Source organism: Chiloscyllium punctatum, chromosome 35 (genome assembly GCF_047496795.1).
Source record: "Chiloscyllium punctatum isolate Juve2018m chromosome 35, sChiPun1.3, whole genome shotgun sequence".
Taxonomy (NCBI): Eukaryota; Metazoa; Chordata; class Chondrichthyes; order Orectolobiformes; family Hemiscylliidae; genus Chiloscyllium; species Chiloscyllium punctatum.
The window spans coordinates 20,270,489-20,285,373 of record NC_092773.1 but is presented as its reverse complement, the minus strand read 5'-3'; the positions used below and the strand labels follow the sequence as shown (position 1 = coordinate 20,285,373).

The window sequence follows — 14,885 nt, the reverse complement described above, 5'->3', positions numbered from 1 at the left end:
GGTTACAATAATCAGCTGAGAGACTGCAATTCCACAAATCGGATGGCCTGAATCTTACCTGGGTAAAAGAGCTAATTGCAGAGATTCCAGCATTTTTCCAGCATTCCCCAGATTCCGGAATAATAAGTTTGGGAATTGGTAAGTGTGACAGCGCAGTGTAAGAAAGGAGGAAGGGGTGCTGCGGGCCAGTTTTCCTGGCATCTCACTTCACATCCTGACATCTTGAACTGAGGGATTTAGATTTAGATTAGATTCCCCGACAGTGTGGAAACAGGCCTTTCGGCCCAACAAGTCCGCACTCCAGAGAGGAACTGACCCAGACCCATTTCCCCCTGACTAATGCATCTAACACTATGGGCAATTTAAGCATGGCCAATCCACCCGACGTGCACGAGAGTGGTGGCTGTGTGGAATGCTCTGCCCCAGAGGGCAGTGGAGGCCCAGTCTCTGGATTCATTTAAGAAAGAATTGGATAGAGCTCTTAAAGATAGTGGAGTCAAGGGTTATGGAGATAAGGCAGGAACAGGATACTGATTGGGAATGATCAGCCATGATCATATTGAATGGCGGTGCAGGCTCGAAGGGCTGAATGGCCTACTCCTGCATCTATTGTCTATTGTCTTTGGACGGTGGGAGGAAACCCACGCAGACATGGGGAAGAATGTGCAAACTCCACACAGAGAGTCACCCCCCGCCCCCCGCCCCCCCCCCCCCCCCAAGGTTTCAGAATCAACCACGTTCGCTCTGTTTTGGCCAGGCTGGTTAAAATAACGGCCAACTTCATTCCCGGTATGACGTGAAAGAATCGATTTGTGGTGGAGGAAGTTTCAACACTTCATTTGCGAAATCATAACGTGATCAAAGGGAGATTGTGTCACAGCTTGTGGGTGTTATCCCGAAGCAAGGCAGGTAAAAGGGACAACCAGCATATCTTTGGGATTTCCAAAAGGATGTTTGATAAGGTGCCACACGTAAGGGTTTGAGTTATAGGGAGAGGCTGGTGAGGATGGGGTCTGTTTCGCTGGAGCACAGGGAGTGACTTGGTAGAGTTGAGGAAATCATGAGGGGGGGGCATTAATAAGATGAGTAGGGGTGTCTTTTCCCTCGGGTGGGGGCTTTCAAAACGAAGGGGCATATTTTGAAGGGAAGAGGAGAGCGATTTTAACAAGACGGGGGGGCGCGGCTGACTTTGCTCAGAGAGTGGTTCATGTGTGAAACAAATGTCTGAGGAGCTGCTGGGTGTGGGTACAGTTCGAACATGGATTAGACATTTGGATAAGTATGCGAAAAGGGAATGTTTGGTGGAATGTGGGCCAGGAGCAGGCAGGTGGGGCTGGATAATTTGGGATCATGTTTAACATGGATTGGCTGCACCAAAGGGTCTGTTTCTGTAACACTGCAACAGAGTAATATGCAAGCTGACAGTTGGGGAGTGAGATATTGACATGGTTTGGTTTATCGACAAGAAACCAAGAGGGGGCATAAATGGGGTCCTTTCACGTTGGCAGGCTGTAACGAGTGGACAGCAGTGCTGGAGGCCCTTCGCTATTGATGCTGAAACAGAGTAATGGATTGCAAATGGTCCAAAGCTTGATCGATTATCTAAGTTATCAGGAGGACACCGCAAAGTGACAGCGACAGATTCCGTGAGGAATCGAGAGTATGGCGCTGGAAAAGCACAGCCGCTCAGGCAGCAATCCGAGAAGCAGGAGAATCAATGTTTCGGCCAAAAGCTCTTCATCAGCGTCGACTCTCCTGCTCCTCGGATGCTGCCTGACCGGCTGTGCTTTTCCAGCACCACTCTCTCTCGACTCTGATCTGCAGCCCTCGCTTTCTCCTGGATTCGGCGAGGAGACAGCCAAGTGCCAAGTCTCCGAAGGGGAAGTGTGAGGCGACGGACTTTGGGGCAGGACAAATGGGAAATGCAGAACGTTTCTGAAACGGATAAAAGTCCGTGTTTAGAGAGACTTGGATGTGAGCCAGCACTTTTTTGTCCAGTGTGAGCTGCACGCAAAACAAAACTTTTCACTGCAGTTCGGAGCATGTGGCAGGAATAAATCAGATCAGGGCTGACCTTTACTGCAAAATGCCGAGAGCCCGTGGGTGAAAATGTCTTGCGACAATTGTGCGGGGCTTTGGTGAGACTGCAGTTCGAGGCCTGTCTCCTTCTTGAGCAATGTTCCACATGAGGTTTCAGATTTGTCCCTCTCAGGACCGTTAAGTGGAAGCAGCAAAGATTCTCATGCCTGGTGTCTGGGGATGCGGGGTGCTGGTTTAGTCAGCGTGGAGAGGCCGAGTGAGTTGGGTTTGATGTTTGCCAGAGTGAGAGGTGAAACGTGGGAGATTTGTGAAGCGGTGCACTTAGAGGGATTGTTTACCCCTGGCTGGGGTTGAAGGGATGGGGGTGTGGGGGAAGGCACAGTTTAGAATGAGATGGGGGATGAGGCGGGGTGGGTGGGGGGGGGAGAGGTCTCTTCATGAGGAGAGGGTGGGTGGGTGAACCTATACCTCATGCACCATTGTGCGGGATATTTCAGACTGGGAGTAATAAATTGTTTGCCCTCTTGGGGGATTTGAAGGAGTGGTTTTTTTTTTTATTTCAAAAATATACTTTATTCATAAAAAAGATTTTATGGTCTGTACATTGGATCATGCCATACATATGTCCATATTTACAAACACAGATTCGACTTTATTCTTGTCATTTACAATCCTGTGCATTTTTCAATCTTGTACATATACATATATTTGGCTGAGGCATCATCAGAGCCCAAAAAAACGTCTGTGTGGGCCCCCTGTTCCTCTTTCGGCAGGCCGATCTTACACGGTGGTCTTTCCCCACCGCGCCTTGGCGGCAGCTGCCCCAAGCTTCAGCGCGTCCCTCAACACGTAGTCTTGGACCTTGGAATGTGCCAGTCTGCAACACTCGGTCGGGGTCAACTCCTTCAGCTGGAAGATCAACAGGTTTCGGACCGCCCAGAGAGCGTCCTTCACCGAGTTGATGATCCTCCAGGCGCAGTTAATGTTCGTCTCGGTGTGAGTCCCGGGGAACAGGCCGTAGAGCACGGAGTCCCGCGTCACGGCGCTGCTCGGGACGAACCTCGACAAGCACCACTGCATTCCTCTCCAGACTTCCTCTGCATAGGCACATTCCAGAAGGAGGTGTGTGACAGTCTCGTCCCCCCCGCAGCCACTTCGAGGGCAGCGTGCGGTGCGGCAGAGAGTCCGGGCGTGCATAAAGGATCTCACAGGCAGAGCCCTTCTCACCACCAGCCAAGCCACGTCTTGGTGCTTGTTGGAAAGTTCTGGCGATGAGGCATTCTGCCAAATGGCTTTGACAGTCTGCTCAGGGAACCGCTCGACAGGATCCGCCCTCTCCTTTTCCCGAAGGGTCTCAAGGACACTACGTGCTGACCACTTCCTGATGGACTTGTGGTCAAAGGTGTTTTTCCTCATAAATTTCTCCACGAAGGACAGGTGATACGGAACGGTCCAACTACTCGGAGCGTTCCGCGGCAGCGAGGCCAGGCCCATCCTTCGCAACACCGGGGACAGGTAGAACCTCAGTACGTAGTGACACTTGGTGTTTGCGTACCGGGGATCCACGCACAGCTTGATGCAGCCACACACAAAGGTGGCCATCAGGGTGAGGGTGGCATTGGGCGTGTTTTTTCCCCCATTGCACCGGTCTTTGTACATTGAGTCTCTTCGGACCCGGTCCATCTTTGATCTCCAAATGAATTGGAAGATGGCCCGGGTGACTGCGGCGGCACAGGTCCTGGGGATAGGCCAGACCTGTGCCACATATAGCAATACTGAGAGGACCTCACACCTGATGACCAGGTTTTTTCCCGCGATGGAGAGCGACCGTTGCCCCCATCTGCCTAGTTTCTGTCTCATCTTCCTGATCCGCTCCTCCCAGGTCTTGGCGCACGCCCCAGCCCCCCCGAACCAAATACCCAGCACCTTCAGGTGGTCAGTCCTGACGGTGAAGGGGATAGAGGATTGGTCGGCCCAGTTCCCGAAGAGCATGGCCTCGCTCTTGCCTCGGTTTACCTTGGCCCCCGAGGCCCGTTCGAACTGGTCGCAGATGCACACGAGTCTGTGCACGGACAGCGGATCCGAGCAGAAAACAGCGACGTCATCCATGTACAGGGAGGCCTTAACCTGCAGGCCCCCGCTGCCAGGAATAGTCACCCCCCTCAGGCTCGCATCCTTCCTGATGGATTCGGCAAATGGCTCTATGCAACACACAAACAAGGCGGGTGAGAGGGGGCATCCCTGCCTGACTCCAGATCTTACAGGGAAGCTATCTGATTCCCACCCATTGATTGAGACTGCACTGACAATGTTGGTGTAGAGCAGTCTGATCCAATTTCCGATTCCCTCCCCAAAGCCCATTTTGGAGAGGACATCCCTCATATATGTATGCGATATCCTGTCAAAGGCTTTCTCCTGGTCCAGGCTGATGAGGCAGGTGTCCACCCCCCTGTCCTGCACGTAGGCGATCGTATCCCTGAGGAGTGCGAGACTCTCAGAGATCTTCCTGCCCGGTACAGCACAGGTTTGGTCCGGGTGGATCACCGATCCCAGAGCAGACCTGACCCGGTTGGCGATGACCTTTGACAGGATTTTGTAGTCTGCATTTAACAGTGAGATCGGTCTCCAATTTCTAATTTCCTCCCTCTCCCCCTTCCGCTTGTAGACGAGGGTGATGATGCCTTTCCTCATGGATTCACTCATGGTACCTGCCCGGAGCATACTGACATACACCTCCAGCAGGTCCTGGCCGATCAAGTCCCAAAGAGCGGAATAAACCTCGACCGGTAAGCCGTCGCTTCCGGGAGTTTTATTCTTTTCGAAGGACTCGAGGGCCTTGGTCAGTTCATCCAGAGATAGCGGCTGGTCCAGCCTCTCTCGTGTTCCGTCATCTAGGACCTCCGTGATAGAGGACAGGAACGACTGGGAGGCCGCGCTGTCGGTCGGCTTCGAGTCATACAGGCTGGCGTAGAAGGATTTGCTGATCCTCATGACGTCAGCCTGAGATGACGTTACCGAGCCATCTTCTTTCTTCAGGCTGCTGAGCACGGAGCTCTCTTTGTGCACCTTCTGGAAGAAGAAACGTGAGCACGTCTCGTCCTGCTCCACCGAGCGGACCCTGGACCGGAAGATTATCCTGGAGGCCTCCGAGGCAAAGAGCGAGGCTTGCTGGCCCTTCACCTCCTTGAGGTCCTCCGTGACATCCACCCCCATCGTCTGCAGCAGGAGCAGGTTCTGCATACTTTCCTGGAGCTGGGACAGTTTTCCCCGCCTCTCTCTCGCCTCCTGGACACCTTTGAGGATAAAGAACCTCTTGATGTTCCCTTTTACCGTTTCCCACCAGTCCGCTGGAGACTCAAAGAGGGGCTTCACGGTTCTCCAATCTGCGTAATCCCTCTTGAGCTCTTCGATGTTTCCCGGGGTCAACAGCTTAGTGTTCAGTTTCCACGTTCCCTTGCCCGCCCGCTGTTCGTCTTGTAGGTGACAGTCGGCCAGCAGGAGGCAGTGGTCAGAGAAGAACACCGGCTTGACGTCGGTGGATCTGACCGAGAGCGTTCGGGACACAAACAGGTAATCTATCCTTGAGCGGATAGACCCGTCTGCCCGTGACCAGGTGTATCTACGCTGCGCTCCGTCTGCAGGGGCGCTGAAGACGTCGTGCAGCTTGGCGTCTTTGACCGTTTCCATCAGGGCCCTGGACGTAGCGTCCGGTTTACTGTCCCCCCCGCCGGATCGTCCATCAGCATCAATGATGCAGTTGAAGTCTCCGGCCAGAATGACCGGCCTGGACGTAGCCAGCAGCAGTGGAAGCTGTTGCAGGACGGCCAACCGTTCACTCTTACCCACTGGGGCGTACACGTTGATTAGTCTCACGGGAGCGTTTCTGTATTTGACGTCCACGACGAGGAGGCGCCCGCCCACCACCTCCTTAACCTCGGAGATGGTGAAGTTGCCTCCCCGCAACAGGATACCCAGGCCGGAGGCGCGGCTATCGTTGCCCCCCGACCACACTGACGGCCCGTGGGCCCACAAGCTCGACCATCTCCTGTAACTGCTGAGGTGCGGTATCCCGCACTCCTGCAGAAACAGGACATCGGCTTTGACGTTGGCCAGGAAGGCCAGCGTTGAAACACATCGCGTAGCCGCTTTAATGCTACGCACATTTATGCTGGCAATTTTAAACCCCATTTTAACAGTTTGCGGGGTTACCAGTGTCCATTTTCTTCTGGTCTTGCTCCAGTGGGGTAGCTGCGTGCATCCCCGTGGTGACAGCAAACTGCTGGACCTTCCCAGGGCTGAGGTAGTTGTCCGGCTCCACGCTGGAGTCATTTCCCCGCTCTGGTGTCATCGTGTCAGACCCAGGGTCCGCATCGCCCCGTTCTCCATCTGACATCAGGGCTGTCACTGGGACGCTGCTCCCAGTTCCCTGGAGCTGTGGGCCGGTGGGTACCCCTTGGTTCTCACCGGGTAGGGGTAGGGAGTGGTGGTGATGGTAAGTCCAAATCAGCCTTTTTCCTCACGGCAGTCGGCTGCTCAGGGCACGCGGCAGCTGACCATGAAGCCTCCTCTCTCAGTCAGAGTTCAGAGCCACCCGGGCTGTAAATGCCAAACGCCTGAGCTGTGCTGACCATCTTGCAGCCAATCGCAGCGCCTGGCCTCCAGTCGAACCTTGCTGCAGAGTTCAAATCAATACCGTTGCTGCTGCTGCTTCAGAGACCAGTCAATGACTCCACACCTCGACCGGTCATTTCCCCCCACCTTTCAGCAGCGTTGGTGTTTGAACAAGAGATTGTCTGACCCTCACCCCGCCAACCTGGGCTTGTGGAGAGTCAGCAGGAGGGGAGGGTAACATTGAGAATTCCACCATTGGCTTTGTCCTCAGAGAGAGAGAGAGACAGAGGGCTCCTTGTTTGACTGCTTTCGCAGTCCTGCATTGAAGTCCACGTTTGGCGAGAGCTGGTTTCAATCGGCTGTCACCTCCTGACCCTTGTGTGAACAGGCTTTGCCTGCTTGTGTCAAACGCAGCTAAGTGAGAGAAAGATTGGCCGCGAGCCCCTTTGAAGGGACCATTCCCCTGTTTTGTCCCATTCTGAGCTCTCCTCGGCCTGTGGTTTGAAACCGGCCTCTGCACACACTTTGCTGTTGCCTTGCCCCAACCTCTGGTCTCTGTCACTCGGGATCTGCTGTCTGTTGTTCCCTCCTACCCCCTCCTCAAACCTGTCGCGTCTCTACTTTAGCCCAGCTCCGAGGGGCAGTCAAAATCTTGAAACGTGAACTCTGTTTCCCCCCCACACCCAGGACCGCAGAAAGACAGGCCTGGCCTCTTTTCAGCCTTCTCTGTGTCCGTTCTGACTTGACCAACCAACAGGTGGCTATAAACCAGTGAAGAACTCGTGCTGTTTTCTAACTAATCTGAGCCAGCAGCAAACCTCGGGAAGACTCTGTGGAATTGTCGCTGCGGGAACGGTTTAGAAGCTTGCTAAATTGGAGAGCACGCAAATAGGTCACTGTCACTGATTAGATCGAAATCCTGTTGCAAACAGGCCGAACAAATGTTGGATTAAATTTAATACCGGCTGACAGGCAAATTGAGGACAGAATATCTGACACTGAACAGAATAGCAACAAGGAGCTCTCTCCCCATCGCTGTCACGAAACTGTCTCTGGCAAATCAGAAATGACTACAAAATCTCAGCAGGTCTAGCAGCATCAGAGCTCATGTTTTGGGTGCGGTGACCCTTCTTCAGAACGGTTGGGTCAAAGTCTGTGAGCAGTGGGGTGGCACGGTGGCCCGGGGGGGTGGGGGGCAGGGAGAGTGGGGGTAACACACAAAAAAAATTGCAATCATGTGTTTTTAAAAAAATTTTCTTCTCTTAAACGTATCCCCCCCCGAGTCATGAAGTCAAAGGGAAAAGACACCTGCCCTCCAACTTATCAATGCCCCTCATACTTTTATAAACCTGCATATGGCTACTCCTCACCCTCCTATGCTCCAGTGGAAATAAAATGTCCTAGCTGATATTGAAAATCTCCAAAGAGACTGAACGTTCAGCTGCACAGAATCTTGAAGTGCCATAAACAGGTACAAAAACCATCAAGTAAGCCAGTCGAGAGGACTAGAGTACAAGCAGGGACTCTATGGATGCTCACAATCCTGATTCGAATGCTCCTGGAAGCACTGGGAGCAGATCTGGGCACCACCCTGAGGAAGGATCTCTTGACCTTGTAGGAAGTACAATGTAGGTTTTGAAGTGGGAGATGGCACGTGGCAGGGTGACACTCGGCACATAAGATGGCCGCTGAGCCAACAGTTGGCCACTTGACACACAAGATAGCCGCCGGTTGGAGAGAGAAAGCAGAGCAAACGCAGATCATGCCTGGGGCCACCAGAATGCCAGCACAATGCACTCACAACCTCATTGATGAGTTTAAGGCGGTGGGGGAGAGAATACACATGAGTAACGTACGCTGCCCACCGAAGTGTCTGGGTCCAGCCAACACCTTTGATAGAAATGTTAACAGCTTGACGCGGACTCAATACGAAGTGATAATAGCCAGGGCTGCAGGAATTGTCCCTTTCAGGAAGAGCGATGAGCAGCTATGACTAACGCGAAGGATTTCCGCGCAGACATTGAAACTGACAAGGACCGTGCTGAAATTAACACAGGCTGCGCTGGAACTGACAATGACTGCATCGAAACTATCAACGATTCTGCAACGTTTTCAATAAACAAACCATGTTACCGAGACGATAAGCTCTTGGCTGACCTATTCTATCACAAAATTGTGTCAAGATGTCTTGACATGTGCTCCGGGCCGGGAGAAGACTGACCTCTGCCCGATTGGTGTCTTTCTCTCCCTGGACCTCCAGGATTCCCTTTGTGCAGTAAACTCAGTGGCTGAACCCCACCTCTGACCCCCCCCAAGGACGGTGATTTTCCCTGCAACGGGTTTACAGTTGGACTTCAGGAGTTAGATTGGAGCACTCCTTGATTTTCAACGACAGCTAGCCAAATGCAGCTCTCTCAAGCAATTTGGTGGGCGGCACGGTGGCCCAGTGGTTAGCACTGCTGCCTCACAGCGCCTAAGACCCGGGTTCAATTCCTGCCTCAGGCGACTGACTGTGTGGAGTTTGCACGTTCTCCCCGTGTCTGCGTGGGTTTCCTCCGGGTACTCCAGTTTCCTCCCACAGTCCAAAGATGTGCAGGCCAGGTGAATTGGCCATGCTAGATTGCCCATAGTGTTAGGTAAGGGATAAATGTAGATGTAGGGGTATGGGTGGGTTACGCTTCGGCGGGGCGGTGTGGACTTGTTGGGCCAAAGGGCCTGTTTCCACACTGTAAGTAATCTAATCTAATCTAATCAATGTCGAAGAATCTCTCGCTCCTCCCCGCCCCTTCAACACGCTCATTCCATAGTGTTGTCTTCTCCTTCACTCATGCCTGAGTCATGCACTGTACTCGGTTATGTCAGTGTGAGTTACACCATCTCCCCCTGAGCGTTGTCACGTCCCATCAAGATAAAGGCTGTTCTCGATCTCCCCACACCTCCTTCCGGATCTCCGGCGAAGGGAGCAGGGCTGACTGAAGAAAGACTTCTGCGAAGCTGCCGGTGACGCTTACGGCTTGCTCAATCCGTGGAAAACTTCCCCCCACATTTATTTATTTACTTCTGCTGACCGTCTTGTGGCAAGAGTCCTCTCTGCACAGCACCGTTGACTCAGCTGCCCGGTTCAAAAGGTCAGCACTCCGCTTTCCAGTTGCCTCATCCACTTCCCTCCCCTCACACAGCGTCTGCTGCGCTCTGGCTGACAACGTATTTGGGAGTGCCTGTCCGCCCTTGCTCTGATTCACTCACGTCCCCGGCGGTTTGGAGGTCGACCTCGCTTCCCCCCCCCCCTCTCCAACTCTGTCACAGAATCCCTGCATCGTGGAAGCAGCCCATTCGGCCCGTCGGGTTGGTGCCAACTCTCTGGAGAGCATCCCACCCTACACCCCTCTCACCCTGCGTTTCCCGTGGCTCATCCACCCAAGCCTGCACATCCGCAGACACTGTAGTGCAACTTCCCCACGGCCAGTTCATTTCAAACTGCACACACCTTTGGACTGTGGTGAGGCAGGGTGGGGGGGGGAACCGGAGCACCCGGAGGAAACCCACACAGACATAGGGGGAATGTGCCATGCAGATCGTCACCCAGGCGTGGATTCAAACCCATGTCCCTGGTGCTCTGAGCCACCATACTGCTTACTTATTAGTGAGGGTCAGTGGTGGGGAAAGGCAAGGCACTAGCGTTCAGACGAGCTGTGATCTTGCACGAGTGGCCTGTTATGGTACATTGTTCAAGGTTTGAGAAAGTGAGTACTGGAGATCCGAGTCGAGATTAGCGTGGTGCTGGAAAAGCCCAGCAGGGTAGGCAGCATCCGAGGAGCAGGAGAATCGACGTTTCGGGCGTCAGCCCTTCATCAGGAGCGTTCAAGGTTTGGAAGGTGCTGTCTGAGGAGCCTCGGGGAGTTGCTGCAGTGTATCGTGTAGAGGGTTACCCACTGCTGCTATCATGGTGGAGGGAGTGGGGGATTGTGGGGGTGGGGACAATCGAGCTGGGGACTGCTTTGACCCTGGGTGGGGTCGAGCTTCTCAAGGGTTGTCAGAGCTGCCCCCCCCATCCAGGGTAAGTGGGGTGTATTCCATCACATGCTTGTGCCTTGTCAATGGTGGGGGACAGTCTTTGGGGAGTTGGGGGGGGGGGGGGGGAGGGGGAGGAGGTAGGGGGAGTTAATTTGATATTTGGAAGGAACACTTTGGGGGTGGGGCAGAAAATGAGAATGACAATTGAAGTGGAAGGGGTCGCCGTCCAGAATGTTGACAGACCTGTGCGTTTCGCAAAAATATCAAGAGAAGATGCCCGATGTGATGCAGAAGTCACAAGGATGGAGGTAGTCAAAAGAATGGGGGAAAGCAAAGGACATTTGAGCAAGACGTAAACTCACGGTTTTCACAAGATCCAAGGAGATACTGCACGTCCACTCCCCTGTCTGCCTCAGAATCTTGACAAACAAGACAGGACAAAAGCGCAGGAAAATCATTGAAAAGATGGTGGCTGAGAATCAATGAGGGTTCAAAATTCTTCTTTTCAAATCTTCCCCTCCCTTGCGCGAAAACTCCCCTCCCTTTCTCTGTCATCCCCTCCAGCCCCACAACCCTCCCAGGAAGGAACAGGAGGAGGGCCATTCAGCCCATTGAGCTCTTCTGCTGTTCAGCTGATGGCCCACCCGATCGCCAGAACCTTGTCCACCAAATGTGATCAGAAATCAATTAACGTCAACCTTAAACATGCTCAAAAACTGAGCATTCACAGCCCTTTTGGGTAGAGTTTAATTTCGATAAAATGTGAGGTGGTACATTTTGAAAAGGCAGATAAGAGCAGGACTTATACATTTAATGATAAGGTCCTCGAGAGTGTTGCTGAACAAAGAGATCTTGGAGTGCAGGTTCACAGCTCCTTGAAAGTGGAGTCGCAGGTCGATAGGATAGTGAAGAAGGCGTTTGGTATGCTTTCCTTTATTGGTCAGAGCATTGAGTACAGGAGTTGGGAGGTCATGTTGCGGCTGTACAGGACATTGGCGAGGCCACTGTTGGAATATTGCGTGCAATTCTGGTCTCCTTCCTATCGGAAAGATGTTGTGAAACCTGACAGGGTTCAGAAAAGATTTACAGGGATGTTGCCAGGGTTGGAGGGTTTGAGCTGAACGGGCTGGGCCTGTTTTCCCTGGAGTGTCAGAAGCTGAGGGACGTTTCATTGTATCATAGTAATAGAGCAGTAGGAGGCTGCACTTCCATTAAGATCAGGGCTGACCTTTCCGTTGTCTCAGCCCCTCCGACCTGCATTATCCCCATCACCCTTAATTCCCCGACCACGCAAAACCAATCCAACTGTATCCTGAATATATTTGATGAAACTGCGTCTCCTGCTTCCTTGGGCAGAGAATTCCATAGATTTACGACTCTGGGAAAAGCGGGTTCCTCCTCACCTCTGTCCCAAATCTCCTCTCCCTAATCTTGAGCCCATGTCCCCCTCTTCCTATTCTCACCCACCAGTGGATATAACTTGCCCTTCTCGATCTTATCTATTCCTTTCATAATTTTATACGTTTCCATAAGATTAGATTACTTACAGTGTGGAAACAGGCCCTTCGGCCCAACAAGTCCACACCGACCCGCCGAAGCGCAACCCACCCATACCCCTACATCGACCCCTTACCTATACTACGGGCAATTTAGGATGGCCAATTCACCCTAACTTGCACATCTTTGGACTGTGGGAGGAAACCGGAGCACCCAGAGGAAACCCACGCAGACACGGGGAGAATGTGCAAACTCCACACAGTCAGTCGCCTGAGGCGGGAATTGAACCCAGGTCTCTGGCACTGTGAGGCAGCAGTGCTAACCACTGAGCCACCGTGCCTCCCTCTCATAAGATCCCCTCTCATTTTTCTAAATTCTAGTGAGTACAGTCCCAGGCGGCTCAACCTCTCCTCATCGGGTAACCACCCCCCGCCCCCCCCCCCCCCCCATCTCCGAAATTAACCTGGTGAACCTCCTCTGCACCCTCTCCTTCCTCAAGTAAGGTGACCAGAACTGCGCACAACACTCCAGGTGTGGCCTCACCAACACCTTGTCCAATTGCAGCAGAACCTCCCTGCTCTTAAATTCAATCCCTCCAGCAATGAAAGCCAATATTCCGTTTGCCTTCCTGATTACCTGTTGCGTCTGCAAATCAACTTTCCAGCGATTCGTGTACCAGCATTCCTCAATCCCTCTGCGCAACAGCACGATGCAATCTTTCACCATTTTAAATAATACTATTTTTCCCTTCCAAAGTGGATAACCTCACATTACCAACATTGTACTCCATCTGGCAGACCCTCCCCTACTCACTTAACCGATTGAAATCTCTCTGCAGATCTTCCACATCCTCTGCTTTTCCACTCAATTTAGTGTCATCAGCAAACTGGGATATGTTACACACAGTCTCCTTTTCCAAATCATTTAGATACATGCCATGAATAATTGTGGGCCCAACGTTGACCCCTGTAGCTCCCTGCTCACCACTGATCTTCAACCCTTTATCCCAATTCTCCACTTTCTATTGGTTAACCAGTCCTCCATCCATGCTAGTACATTCCCTGCAACTCCAAGCATTGTTATCTTATCATAGAGATGTACAGCATGGAAACAGACCCTTCGGTCCAACCCGTCCATGCTGACCCAGATATCCCAACCCCAATCTAGTCCCACCTGCCAGCACCTGGCCCATATCCCTCCAAACCCTTCCCATTCATATACCCATCCAAATGCCTCTTAAATGTTGCAATTGTACCAGCCCCCACCACATCCTCTGGCAGCTCATTCCATACACGTACCACCCTCTGCCCCTTAGGTCTCTTTTATATCTTTCCCCTCTCACCCTAAACCTATGCCCTCTAGTTCTGGACTCCCCGACCACAGGGAAAACACTTTGCCTATTTATCCTCTCCATGCCCCTCATAATTTTGTAAACCTCGATAAGGTCACCCCTCAGCCTCCGACGCTGCGGCGAAAACAGCCCCAGCCTTTTTGTGGCACCTTATCGAAAGCCTGCTGGAAATCCAAGTACACAACATCCACCTGTTCCCCTCCATCAACCCTCCATCCTCAAAGAACTCCAGTAAGTTTGTCAAACATGACCTTCCCTTCCTGAATCCACGCTGCCTCTGCTTGACGGAATCCTTTCCATTCAGATGTCTCACTATTTCTTCTGTAATGATAACTTCCCGCATTTCCCTGACTATAGATGTTCAGCTAACTGACCTAAGGTCACCTGCACCCTTTCTTGAAACAACAGCGTGATATTCGATGTCTGCCAGGACCTGCCCAGAGTCCAGTGAATTTTGGAAAGTTACCACTAATGCAGCTACAATAACATCCACCATGTCTTTCATCCCCCTGGGATGCATTCCATCAGACCAGGGGACTGACCTACCTTTCGGCCCTCAAGTTTGTTCAACCTTTAGTGATAACTATTGAATTGAGGTCCCTGCCTCCCATCATATCATTGACATCAATCTTTGGCATCTTGAACATGCCTTGCACTGTGAAGACTGACGCAAAATAGTTATCTGTTTCAGCATGACCCAATATTAATTCCCCTTTCTCATCCTGCAACGGATATTATCGAAATTTATAAAATCATCAGGAGGATGGATGGGATGAATAATCAAGGTCTTTTCCCTGGGTTGGGGGAGTCCAAAACTAGAGAGCATAGGTCTAAGGTGAGAGGGCAAAGATTTAAAAGGGTCCCAAGGGGTAACTGTTTGACGCAGAGGGTGGTACGTGTATGGAATGAGCTGCCAGAGGAAGTGGTGGAGGCTGGTACAATTACAGCATTTAGAATCATAGAGATGTACAGCACGGAAACAGACCCTTCGGTCCAACCCGTCCATGCCGACCAGATATCCCAACCCAATCTCGTCCCACCCTGCCAGCACCCAGCCCATATCCCTCCAAACCCTATTCATACATCCATCCAAATGCCTTTTACATGTTGCAATTGTACCAGCCTCCACCACATCCTCTGGCAGCTCATTCCATACACGTACCACCCTCTGTGTGAAAAAGTTGCTCTTTTAGTTCTCTTTTATATCTTTCCCCTCTCACCCTAAACCTATGCCCCTCTAGTTCTGGACTCCCCCATCCCAGGGAAAAGACTTTGCCTATTTACCCTATCCATGCCCCACATAATTTTGTAAACCTCTATAAGGTCACCCCTCAGCCTCTGACACTCTCAGTGAAAACAGCCCCAGCCTGTT

The 14,885-nt window shown here is 52.1% G+C and overlaps 1 protein-coding gene across 1 annotated transcript in view; it reads left to right on the top strand.

Annotated features, from left to right (window-relative positions):
• The first annotated feature begins 21 nt into the window (after nucleotides 1-21).
• Nucleotides 22-14,885, top strand: part of LOC140459737 (protein phosphatase 1 regulatory subunit 3C-like) — a 41,181-nt gene continuing 26,317 nt past the window's right edge. The window contains exon 1 of the mRNA XM_072554201.1: nucleotides 22-138. The gene's annotated coding sequence lies outside the window, so the exon portion shown is untranslated. The remainder of the gene's footprint in view (nucleotides 139-14,885) is intronic.